The following is a 14,125-nucleotide window of genomic DNA, read 5'->3' on the forward strand; positions in this document are numbered from 1 at the left end:
GGAGTTCTTTCTTTCTTTCTGCTGCATAGTATCCATTGTGCAAATATACCACAGTTGTTTTTTTTAAGATTTTATTTATTTATTTTTTTAGAAAGATGGGAGAGAGGGAGAAAGAGGGAGAGAAACATCAATATGTGGTTGCCTCTTGTGTGCCCCTGAATGGGGGCTTGGCCTGCAATCCAGGCATGTGCCCTGACTGAGAATCGAACTGGGGAGCGTTTGGTTCACAGGTGGGCACTGAATCCACTGAACCACACCAGCCAGGGCTTCCACAGTTTTTTGATCCACTCATTTGCTGATGGGCACTTAGGCTGTTTCTAGCACTTGGCTGTTGTAAATTGCACTGCTATGAACATAGTGGGTGTATAGATTTTTTTGAATTGGTGTTTCAGGATTTTCAGTGGAACCACTGGATCAAAATGCAGTTCTATTTTTAGTTTTTTGAGGAAGTTTCATTTTAGAGTTTTTCTGGGAAGAAACTGTGACATTGTTGGATTGTAGGAGATCTAATTTAATTGAGGCAAACATCATTTAATTCATAAGCTTCATATCTCTCTTTCCTAAGATATAAATTTTTACCTCTTGCTGTTTATTAAAAATACCTATAGTTTTTAAAAATGCTAAAACCTGAACTCTCCCCCAAGAGACTCTGATTGCATGGTTTCTGATGGGGCTAAGTTACCCATAGTTTTATTTAATTTTTTCTAATGTTACACAGGTGAAAGCTTCCACTTCTCAGAAGAGTGAAGTAGGTTGTTGTAGACTAATGGTCACTCTACCTCAGGTAGAAAAATACAGATAATTTATTAAAAATATTTTAGAAGACATTAACTTGCTGTGGAATATTTAATAAAGTAAAATTCCAGGTTTGAAGAAGTCTCTTGAGTCTTTCTGGGCTAAGAAAACAGACCAATGCCAGGCTCGCAATCAAAAGTACATGTTTAACCACTATACTGTGCACCTGAAACAAATACAAATACAAAATAATGTTGAAAGTCAACTCAAATTGAAAAATAAGTAAATAACAATAATAATAACAATAATAAATTACAGAAGAAATACATGTGGTTCAGACATAAGGAATAAGGGAAACCAGAGGTAAATGGAGTTCTACTAACACTCAAACCAGCCAGAACACAGTTTAACCTTTGAGTATATTATGGTGATCAGATGATCATCTTCTCTGGCTCATACACTCTTTGTAGAAAGCAATATCGTCTGAAGTTTATGAAGGTCTTTTATACAAAATGACTCACATTAAAGAAACCAGTAAGCATGTACAGAGAAAAGACAATATGACAAATATTCAAATGCATAACCAAATTCTAGAACTTAGTTTACATGACCTTGATATTGATTGGAGTTAGAGGAAATGGGGAAATGTTTTTTAAAAATAGGTGAAAACATGAACAGAGAATCAAAGCATAAGAAAATAAAAGTAAAAAGCTGGGTATTCTTGAGCTGAAAATTAGAAAAATCTGGGATTAAAACTTGGGTTTTAAGTTGAGTAAAACTCAAAATTTAAAAGCAAATCAGATAGAGCAAAACAAAAAAACTAGCAAATTTTAGTTTAATGGACTATAACGAGTTTGTTATTCTTTACCTTAGAAGCTAACAAGCTAACTTGTTGCTGTTCCATGGATGCTGGCAGAAGACACAAGCTCCTTGAAACAGAGAAATAACTTTATTACTTGGAGCCCAGCTGGCAGCATGAACTACATTTTTGTGCTGGTTCCTGATGCTCACCAAGTCATAAGAATAATGCAAAGTGGATTCCTATCCACAATCCACAATACCACACTGTATTTTGGGAGGCAAACACTGATCTGAAAAGATGAACCACTTTTAAGGAATGCACACATAACCTTGATCTTTGTCCAGGAGTAGATGGTACTTCAGTCCCCAAGTTTACTTACTACAAACACAACCCAGGGATCTGTCTAAGACAAACAGCACTCAGGATCTTAAATTCTTGGCATATCCAGCAAGAGTAGCAGGGATGCTCAGGGCCAATGGTGGAAATGTGGAAAAACAGCAGAGAATAAAGCACCAGAAAGAGTAAATAAATAGTGTGTGCAAACATAACTGAATAAAACCTCTATAAAACAATAATTGTAATATTTTTATAATTTTTTTTACTTTCAAACACATTTTTATTTTACCGTACTTCACAGAAGTTTACACATACATATAAAATGCTATTGGTCATATATATGGAATGATTTCTGGTATGTTTATGGATTTATGTTCCCTGTAAGAATTCTGACCCAGTGAAAGGAAGCCACTACCAGGGGTGTCCAACCCATGGCCCACACGCTACATGTGACCCAGGATGGTTATAAAGGTGGCCCAACACAAAATCATGAATTTACTTAAAACCTGGTTTCTGCTCATCAGATTTTGTTAGTGTTTGTGTATTTAATGTGTGGCCTGAGACAACTCTTCTTCCAGTGTGGCCCAGAGATGCCAAAAGGTTGGACACCCTTGCTAGGTCTATATCTGACTATTTCAACAAAGATTTCATTTCTCTTTATTTTTGTAAACTTATTTTTAAAATTACAGTTGACATAAAATATTATATTAGTTTCAGGTGTACAACATGGTTAGTAGACATTTATATAACTTATGAAATGATCACCCTGATAAATCTCGTCCCCATTTGACACCATACACAGTTATTAAAATATGACTGACTATATTCCTCGTGCTGTGTTTTACATCCCCATGACAATTTTGTAACTACCTATTTGTACTTCTTAATCCCTTCCTCTCTTTCACCCATTCCCATCTCTCCTCCCATTTGGCAACCACCAAAATGTTCTCTGCATCTGTAAGTTTGTTTTATTCTGACAGTCTTATGGGAGCCCCCTTGTATATAACTAACTGCTTTTCTCTTGATGCTTTGAGGATTCCCTCTTTGTCTTTAACCTTTGGCATTTTAATTATGATATGTCTTGGTACAGACCTCTTTGGATTCACTTCTTTGTGACTCTTTTCACTTCCTGTACTTGTACGTGTATTTCCTTTGCCAGGTTAAGGGAGTTTTCTTCATTGTTTCTTCAAGTAGGTTTTCAATTCCTGCTCTCTTTTTTCTCCTTCTGGTTACCCTTACGATGAGGATGTTTTTATACTTCATGTTGTCCCAGAGACCCATAAAATACTCTGATTTTTTAATTATTTTTTTCCTTTTGCTGTTGTGATTGGGTGTATTCTACTACTTTGTCTACCAAATCACTGATTTGATCCTCAGCTTTATTTGTTCTATTGTTGATTGCCTCTAATGTATTCTTCATTTCTGACTCCTTCATCTTTCACGTTTTCTATCTCCATTTTTATGTTTCCTATCCCTTTGTTGAAATTCTCACTGGAATCAGTGAGCAACCTTAACACCAGTGTTTTGAACTCTGAAGCTGGTAGGTTGCTTGTTTCCATTTTGCTTAGTTCTTTTTCTGGTGTTTTGTTCTTTTCGTTCATTTGAGACATGTTTCTTTGTTTTCTCCTTTTGCCTGCCTTTCTGTGTTGTTTCTGTGTATTAGGTAGAGTTGCTATGTCTTCCAATCTTGGTAGAGTGGCCTGAAGTAGTAGGTGCCACATGGGGCCTAGTGGTGCAGTCTCCCTGGTCACCTGAACTGCGTGCTACAAATGTGCCCCTTTTGTGTGTTGTGTGTGCCCTCCTCTTATATTTGATGTTGGCACATCAATTGGAGGGATTAACCCTTAGGCTGATTGGTTGTGAGGACTGACCATGACACTACTATGGAGTGGCTGTTCTTCAGGGAATGATCCTACAGAGCAAAATTTGCTTTAGCAGGGCTTTGGTGCCTGCTAAGTCTTCCCTTTGAGTGTGTCCTCTGTGGAGGTAGTTGGGTGGCACTCTGGTGTGGTCAGATGCTGGCCACCAGGTATGTTGGTCCCGGGGCTTTTGGGAGATACAGGCCAAGATCATCCACTGCCTGTGCCCTGCCTGTGGCCACTTGGTATAAGCTATAGTGATCTGCAGATGGTTGCCACTTGTGCTGGACCTGGAGGTGCCTGGGAGAGGGTAAACTTTGAACTGAGGCTGGTTGCCAGGCTTAGGGCTGCTTAGCAAGACATACAGGGCATGCAGAAACCAGATGCTTCCTGCTCAGGGTTTTGTGAACTATTGAGAATTTTAAGGAAATCTGCAGCAGAGCCAAGAAGGCCATTTGTATGAAAAAGCCATTAAAAATGGTTTGTGTGGGTCTGAAAGTTGGGTAGCGTGGGGTCTCAAGAAATCAGCAGGGTTGGGGAGGAGTACAGTGTGATCCTTGTTGATAGAGACCCATGTATGGTGCCCACCTATGCCTGCAGGGTGAGGGCTGAAAAAGGAAACATTGGCTTTTGCCAGCACTTCTCTCTGGGAGAAGGCTGCCCTCCAGCCCTTGCCCTGAAACCAGACAATTTGCTTCCTCCCCATTTATCCCTGGTGCCTCCCAAGCTGCTGCCCAGTGCTGGAGCTCAGAGGGAGTAAGTCTGTCAGCAAGTAACTTGGTGTGTGTGGGACATGTGAAAGGAATGCTTGGGACTCCAGAAGCCCTCCATCTCACTAGCCACAACCTCAGCTAGTTTTTACAACCAGATGTAGGTGCTTCTCTTCCTGGCACTGGAACCCTGGGATGTGGATCCTGTTGTAGGGCTGAGACCCCTTGCTCCTCAGAAGGGGCTTCAAAGTCAAGATATTTCTCCTGATTTTTTATTGTCATGCATGTGTGTGGGACCAGCACTTTCCACAATTCTGTCTCTCCTATCAGTCTTGATCTGGCTTCTGTATATTTTTAGGAAATGACTTATGTTTAGCCAGACTTCAGGTGTTTCTCAATAATGGTTCTATAATTTAATTGTAATTTGTACATGGTTGTGGAAGGAAGCAAGCACAGCTTTCACCTACTTTTCTATCTTGACCAGAACCTCAATATTTTATGAATTTTAAAATATGGAGTGGGACAAAAGTAATTTTATAGTTGTGAATAAACAAAGCACAGTTTATTCTGATATTAATATTTATTAATTATTATATTATTTTCCATACAAACAACTCTAAACCTACATCAATGCTCAGTGAAAGCTTTGCCCCATATAGCAGGACCATTCTGAAGCCTTTTAATAGACAACTAGTAGGTGGTTATATCAGATTGGGTCCAATCAAGAGAGAGAAACCACATGGTAATTAGAATAAGAAAGTTTAATATGAAGAATAGGAGATTGGAGCAACAAGGGCTTGTTATATAATAGTAGAAGAAAACTCAGAAATCTATAGAAGTAGCAAACTGAGGTAGAATACACAAGGAAGAGCCCCTGACTTGTGTTGAGGGCTTCAGTTCAAACTGTGTTGGGGAGAGCACGTTATGCCCACTGATGACAGAGAAGTCATTGTGGTGCCATGCTGGCAAAGCTTGCAGAAAATCTACTCTCTGGGATGCCAGGGAAGGTTATTTATAAGGTGATATCTCTCCTGAGGCACTCTGCTGCAAAACCATTCAAGCTGAAGAGAATGCCTACCAAAACATTCAAAGTGAAGAAATACTGAGGGCAAGTACTGGCTTGTGGGTACTGCTGGCTAATGTGTGGAGCAGGAGCCAGGCATGCGAGAAGCAGGAAATGCTGCAGGAACCTGGTGCTTAAGGATCCAAGCATGCTGGAGGAGCCTGCAGAGAGAGCAAACCAGAACTGGAAGCAGAACCTTAACTTCCTGCCATTATTATTTTGGTCCTTGTATTGACAAAGCATCTGTTGCCAGATGACAACAGAAAAAGTATTTTAAGGGCCCAGATTCATTTTCACAGAGCAGTCAAAATGGTGAATTGGGACTGAGGGGCAATAAACTGAGAAACCACATGGTGGGCACACACATCAGTCATTATGAGATTCATTCCACCTGCCAGTCTAAAGGAACTCATGCTGGTATTGTAAAATAGAACCAAACAAAAATTAGTTCTTTAATAAGTAATTGTTCATTTATATCACTTAGCCCTCATTCTGTTAACAAAGTTATAACATTTTGTTAGGAAAATAATTTAGAGCATTTATTACTCTCAAGTCCTTCACATTCCTTCCTTTTGCCTCATAGCCTTTAGAGATTGTTCTGATGGGACAATCAAGCAGTTGGTGGTCACTGAGATTAGTAAACCTTGTCAGGATTTATACCACAGAACGCACAGAATATTTTAAAAGAGTGCACAATTCCATATAGGCCAACATACTGCTGCTTCTATGCTACGCAGCAGGATGTGTCTGTCACAACAGCGCATGTCTTCAACTCCAGGCTGTGACAGGCCCTCTGACTTTGTGACAATGTCCTCCAGGCTCCTCTGTACTCCTCCTCAGGGCCTGGCTCTATCTCTGGGAAACCATCCATATATTTATCACAAGCTGGTTCAGAAATGCAGATTGTTTTCTTTGTCTCTCTTCTCTGCATCTTTTTCCTTCTATCAACATAAGTTTAGCATTCATTTTAATTCCCTTCCATTTATATTTTCTTTTTTTGACTCTGAGAAAATTTTATTCATTTATCTAAAATTGACTCAATCTTAGAAATAACAAGGGTTTAGGAAATATTTGAGTTTAAAAAGAAAGTCTCCCCAGTTCAAAGGAAAACTTTTAAATTAAAAAAAATTTAAATATTTTATTTTTTTATTTTTAGAGAGGGAAGGCAGGGAGAAAGAGAGAGAGAGAGAGAGAGAGACATCAATGTGCGGTTGCTGGGGGCTGTGGCCTGCAACCCAGACATGTGCCCTGACTGGGAATCGAACCTGCAATGCTTTGGTTCTCAGCAGGCACTCAATCCACTGAGCTATGCCAGCCAGGGCTTTTTAAAAAATTTATTAATTTTTTAAATTGTTGTTCAAGTACAGTTTCCTGTCTTTTATTCCCATCCCAGCCACACACCCCCAGTGCTCCATACCTCCCTCCCATTTCCACCCCCCTAGTTTTTGTCCATGTGTCCTTTATACTTGTTTCTGTAAACCCTTCCCTTTTTCCCCTGAAATTCCCTCCCCTCCCCGCTCTGGTCATTGTCAGCCTGTTCTCTATTTCAGTGTCTTTGGTTATATTTTGCTTGCTTGTTTGTTTTATTGTTTAGGTTCCTGTTAAAGGTGAGATCATCTGGTATTTGTCTTTCACCACCTGGCTTATTTCACTCAGCAAAATGCTAAGTGTTTGATGTGGTACAGCACCCATTTATGATAAAAACACTCAGCAAAGTGGGAATAGAGGGAGCATTCCTCAACATAATAAAGGGCATATATGAGAGACCTACAGCCAACATCATACTCAATGGGCAAAAACTAAAATCTTTTCCACTAAACCTGATAACAAGACAAGGCTGTCCACTTTCACCACTTCTATTCAGTATAGTATCGGAAGTTTTAGCCACAGGGATCAGACAAGAAAAGGAAATAAAAGGCATCCAAATCGGAAAGGAAGAAACAAAACTGTCACTGTTTGCAGGTGACATGATAGTATACATAGAAAATCCTATAGACTCCATCAATGGAAAACTCTTAATAAAAATTTATTTTCCCTGGCTGGCGTAGCTCAGTGGATTGAACGCGGGCTGGGAACTAAAGTGTCCCAGGTTCTATTCCCAGCCAGGGTACATTCCTGGGTTGCAGGCCAGAACCCCCAGCAACCGCACATTGATGTTTCTCTCTCTCTCTCTCTCTCTCTCTCTCTCCCTCCCTTCCCTCTCTAAAAATACATAAATAAAATCTTTAAAAAATTTATTTTCTACTTTTAATTATTTTTTTTGCTGTTCAAGTTCAGTTCTCTCCATTTTCACCCCACCACAGCCCCCCGCTCCATCCATCCCTGTTTCCCACTCTTGAATCTTATGCCTTTGGCTTCGTCCATGTGTCCTTCATACATGTTCCTTGATGGCCTTTCCCCTATTATCTCCCATTTTCCCTCCCCCCTCCCCTCTGGTTACTGTCATTTGTTCTTTATTTAAATGTCTCTGGTTACATTTTGCTTGCTTGTTTGTTTTGTTGATTAGGTTCTACTTATAGGTGAGATCATATGGTATTTGTCTTTCACCACCTGGCATTTTATGTTTTCTTTTGATTAAGATTTTCTCTATGCTGGGCAGAATATTATAGCATAATCAACATGAAATATAAGACTATTGGCCTCTTCTTATAAATCACTTGTTTGGGTATGAGACATTGCATATTTTGTGTAGTTAAGTGTGAAATCCTTCACTATAGACAGTTTTCCAATGTGATTTCAGCTACAAAATAGCAAAAATTCTAAAAATAAAACTTGTAGTCTTTTTTAAAATCACTTTTATTTTTCAATTACAGCTGAAGCACATTGTTGTATTAGTTTCAGGTGCACACCTCACTGATCAGACATTGTATAACTTACTAAGTGATCATCCAGATGAATCTTGCACCCATGTGACACCACAGGTAGTTATTAGAATATTACTGACTATATTCCCGAGGCTGCACTTTCCATCCCCATGACCAGTCTTCTGAAGTGTTTTCTCACTGGTGGAGAGCTGCTTTTGGTTGTGAATCTCCAACATTGACTTTCAGGGAGTTTAGGTAGGTTTCTACCTACCTAAAGACACTGCCCTATAGATTTAGAAAATTAGTGCAAAAAGAGTAATCTTCTTGATGTTTGTTTTGTATGCATTTATAAAATACTTTACATAACCTTAGTCTCTCACTTTGTATCTTAAAACTTCCCAATTTATCTTGATAATTGGCAAATGAAACACTACAGCTTTACTGATGATGAAAGCAAGTGACCAAGTAGGGTAGGGAAAAGCCTTATTTTGCATCTTCTGTTCATGAACATCTGAGACAAAACTTATGTCATTCTGAGCATGGGCTTAATTTGTCAATTGCTTTGCACCTTTAGACTAAGACCTGGAAAATATTTTTAAATATCTTTGTTTTGCTATTCGCCAAAAATTTCAAGTTATGTATTTGTGTAATAAAATAATTACACATACATACATAAATACATGTATATACACACATACATACATGAAGGTGAAAGTTCATGAGGTACATTATTATGAATTACATGGTAGCATTTTTACTAGTTCTACATTTAGATAAATTTTGAGTACTAGTAAATAAAGTTTTCAATTCATGTTTGTTATCCTTTTATTACCAATTCTTTGTATTTATTGCAAAGATAAGATTTTATTTTGTCAGCATTGTGTTCTATTGTCCTGAGAATAGCTGCTGTGAGACTATTTAAAAAGCTTCAACTAGTTAAGGTTGTATTTTAAAAATAGAGGTGTCACTCAAGTCTTTTCATTTATAATTTATATTCTTTGAGCCTCAATGAATGCCCAACTCTTAGCCAGTCCCTGAGGATAATATTTAGTTTGACTCAAGAGTAGCCTAACACACTTATTGGCAGGTATATGTTTTGCTAATCAAATTTGCACTTCTAATCTAGAGGACTCAAGGGATAAATTTCTTACCTGATATTTTACTTCTCTTACAACCCCAAGGGCAAGAACAATTTCCATTATCTGAATTTCATTCATGATAAGTTACAGCAAGAATAGTAAAGAGTAGAAAATAAAGTGCTCTTTTGCTTATGAATTATAAAGAGTTATGTTAAGTGGATCTCTTTAAGAAATCATATTATACTGCATATTACTTATATCATTTACATATTATAAAAATTATTTTCCCTACTATTTTAGTTTAAACATCTTGAATGTAATTGTTTTCTATTTTCAGCCCGTGTGTATAGGATGCATTTCTCCTAGTAATCATATAGTTTTATTTCCTGATTGGAAAAAATATTAAACTATTTATGCTCTGATTCATTTATTTTAACTAGTGTTTTTAAGTTCTGATGTTCAAATTTATGTGGTCATGAGCTCAAGTTATTTTAAAAACAACACCAAAGGCTTTGAATGTCTTCTTTGGCAGATACAAACTTCATGTCTACTGAATTCTTGAACAAGTGAAAAATAATATCCATATAAATCTGTTCCCAATATCAATAATAAAGTTAAATGCCTATAAGAACCTGCCTTTTCCAAAATTTATGTAATCAATAAATTTCCCCCTTTATATTTTTATCATTCAATCTTTTTTAACATACCCAAATTTTAATATATGTGAAAAAATGAATAGTTATGCAATTGTGATGTTTATTTTAGGTTTAAATAGTTATTTCATTTCATTTTTGCCCTTATTTCTATGCTTTTGTAATAGTTCTTTACAATGGTTTTTCCTCTCTAATTTTTAAATAACTTGAATTTTGACATTTGTTCATATTTTTTTCTCTACTGCTTTTTGTTTATTGAAAGTGATGCACTTCTAGACTCATCAGCAATTTGTAGTGCCTCTGCTTACTCCTTGATGTTCATTTTGGCTGCTTAATTGCACTGTATTGCTCTAGGACAGATAATTTTTTTATAACACTAAGATTCACTCAGACAACTCTGTTTATTTTTTCAGCTGTTCTTTCATAAGAATTTTAATAAAAAGTGTGAAGTGACTCCAGTCCAAGGAGGCAGCTGAACCAAGAAGAGAACAATAATGTACCAAAAATGCTCTTGTGTGATCTCTCAGATGGGTGCTGTCACCGAGAAGGGCTTTTGTTTCAGTCAGAATGACTATGATGAAGCAGGAACACCATGGCTCTAAACTCCCTTTGGACAATACTTCATGACATATGGAAAATGTTTCCTGACTTAGGAAAACTAATATCAGGACAGAATTTACCAAAAGGCTCAGGTCACTGGGGTGAAAGAAACATTACCACAAGCCTTAAGTACAGTTTTTAAGTCATAAGTATCCTACTAATAAAAGAAACATACTGATTTGTTTTAAGAAGCTAGAGGGAAAACAATAATGCAATCATGTACTTAATAGTTAATATTGGATTTTTAAATGAATAATTTTATTTTCTCAAAAGTAAGTAGATGTAGTTAAACTGTCAGTAAATTTAGTATCTGCATTGATATATTTTTTGTGTGTGTAGCAGTGGAAGTTTTAATCTGATCATTTCTTTATGTAAAACTGCTGTTTTCAAATTACATCAAATGAAACAAATGTAATGGCTATTTGAATTGATATATGCTATGTACTTGTGCTACTAAAATCTGGCTAACTAGCAAGATATCAGCTAGTACCTCATTTAAAATTCTAGGGACCTTTCATATGTCAGAAATTCAAGGTAGCTGTCACTAAACAGTTATAGTGCTTTATTTATGTACAAAGCAGTCATTGGTTGGGCAGAAGCTGTTCCTCCAGCCAAGAAATCTGACATGTTGGGAAACAAAACTGCAATCTATTCTTCCAGTTTGCAGATAAAGGCTTCCTCACTGACTTAATCAACCATCATCACTCTCTATAACAAATTTCATGCAAACTTCTAAAATTATTGATAATTAAATTCAAAGTACCTTCAGAATGGCAACTTCAAATGCTAGGTTGATTATTAGATTACCTTTCTGAGAGCAGCTTCTAAGAAGTAGCAGTGTGGCTAAAGTTCTAAACACTTTTTAAGCATTGGGCTTTTCTTTGTGTTTTTTTTTCTACTTTATTTTTCTGCTTATTTCTAATGTAATTGTATTTATTTCCTCATATAAGAAACCTATTGAGAATCAGTATTAAAAACATTTTGCAAACATTAATTAACAACATTCAAGTTGTTAGCTCTTGATATTTTGATCTGGTTTACTCAGATGGCGGACAGATGCTGTCTCAGATGATGGACAAAGTTCTCCAGGTGGCATTGGTGTCAATGAAGTGTTCACTGGGGGGCTATATAGGTCATTTGAGAGACCAAAGTAGGAATACCCCCTAAGAAAATGCACTTTACCCAAAAATAATGCTAAACATTACAATTTTTCTCAAATGAGTAGTACAAGTCTATTCCATTCAACTATCATGGCAATATTGAATGAAACCCCAACCCATGATTGGGGCATCCAATGCATTTAAATATCTAACTTTAAAACAACACTACCTTATAATTGGTGGTCATGAAAAAAATGTTCAACATCTCATCCTATCAATTGTATATTTTTCCTTGTTCAAGACCTGTTTTTCCACTTATTTTATGTGTATATATATATTTTACCTTTTCTTTCTTATACCACCATAAAATATTCATTATTGAACTCTGCTTCCTTCTTGCCTGTATTTAGACAATCTTTAAATATTCCTTTGACATTTTTATCTGACTTCACAAGGATAGATGCATAGATAGATGAGGTTGAAAAATAGATAGATAGATAGATAGATAGATGATAGATAATAGAGAGGTGGATACATAGATATATGGTATTTTCTTATAACTTCTTGATGTTTCTCTCCACACTGCTAATAACTAACCAAGACTAGTCTGCCTAGGCAAATACATTTTTTTAGCATGAATACCACTTTCTCTGATAGTGTGTGATATATGGGTAAAGACCCTAGGATATACAGTAATAAAACTTGGAGTTTGATTTCAACACTTACTTGGTCTGTGACCTTAACAGTGTATACAGAGGGCCCAGAGACATATGAAAAGATGCTCAGCATCGTTAGCTATCAGAGAGATGTAAATTAAAACCACAGTGAGATATCACTTCACACCAGTCATAATGGCAATCATAAATAAATCAACAAGCAACAAGGGTTGGAGAGGTTGTGGAGGAAAGAGAACCCTAGTGCACTCTTGGTGGGAATGCTAACTTGTGCAGCCACTGTGGAGAACAGTATGGAATTTCCTCAGAAAACGAAAAATGGAACTGCCTTTTGACCCAGCAATACCACTGTTGGGATTATACCCTAAAGATCCTGAAACACCAATTTAAAAGAACCTATGCACCCCAATGTTCATAGCAGCACAATTTACAATAGCCAAGTGCTAGAAACACCTAAGTGTCCATCAGTAAATGAGTGGATCAGAAAACTGTGGTACATTTACAGGATGGAATACTAGGTAGCAGAAAGAAGGAGCTCCTATCTTTTGTGAGAGCATGGATGGAACTGGAGAGCATTATGCTAAGTGAAATAAGCCAGACAGTGAAAGACAAATACCATATAATGCCCCCTATGACTGGAACCTAGTCAATAAAACAAACAAGCAAGCAAACTACAACCAGAGACATTGAAATTAAGAACAAACTGACAGTAACCAGAGAGTGGGGAGGGGATAATAGGAAATAATAGGGGAAGGGCCATCAAGAAACATGTGTAAAGGACACATGGACAAAGCCAAAGGGGATAGGTTTGAAGATGGGAGGCAGGAATGGGTGGGGTGGGGGGCATGGTGGGGTAAAAATGGAGAAAACTGTACTTGAACAACAATATAAATAAAAAAATAAATAAATAGAAGTAACCAATGGAAAAAATGTTATATAATCTCTCTGAAATATGTATTTTTCTGCATGTGAGTGAACAGAGCAGCATTTGTTCTGCATGTCTCACAGGGCACTTGAGAGAACGAGTCAGAGCAGCACTTTTCACAGTGTCTACAAGGGAAGGGCCGGGCCTTTATCTACATACATATGTATATGTGTTTTTATTCCAGTACTTCACAGACCATACTTTTATAAGATACAATTTATGAAAGTTGATTACTAGAAAATTAAAAGAAACAAGTCAAAACATATAAAACTCAGACCACATTTTTTAAATCATTAAGTTTAACTGTATAAAATTGCTGTGTTGAATTGCCATAAAAGTTTGTAAGCATTTACTCAGTTTTTGCACTTATTTTATTGGAGACTAAAAGCAAACAGTTCTGATTATTCTTTTCTGTTTTAGCCATTAAATATATAATCTATACGATTATTCTCTTAAGCAAGTCTGTGGTTGCCTTTTATTAGTAACAGGACTTGTTTACTCCGCAAACAGTTTAAAAGATATGTTTGCACAACATAAAACAGTTTCAACTCAAAAGACTGTTATTATATTATAGGCTGTAGGGTAAATTATTTTCTTTATTCTCTCCAAATTGTCAACTTTGTAATTACTTTGTATCTTCTACTTCTAGTTTTCTATGCAATACTCTATTACACATGGCTGTTTTCAACTAATATAATGATACATAATAAAACTTAATCCACTAATTTTATTTTAAGCCTCTGTATCTAACTATGAAGATATAATTTACATAATGCTAACATGCC

The sequence above is a fragment of the Phyllostomus discolor genome, chromosome 1, assembly GCF_004126475.2.
Source record: "Phyllostomus discolor isolate MPI-MPIP mPhyDis1 chromosome 1, mPhyDis1.pri.v3, whole genome shotgun sequence".
Lineage (NCBI taxonomy): Eukaryota > Metazoa > Chordata > Mammalia > Chiroptera > Phyllostomidae > Phyllostomus > Phyllostomus discolor.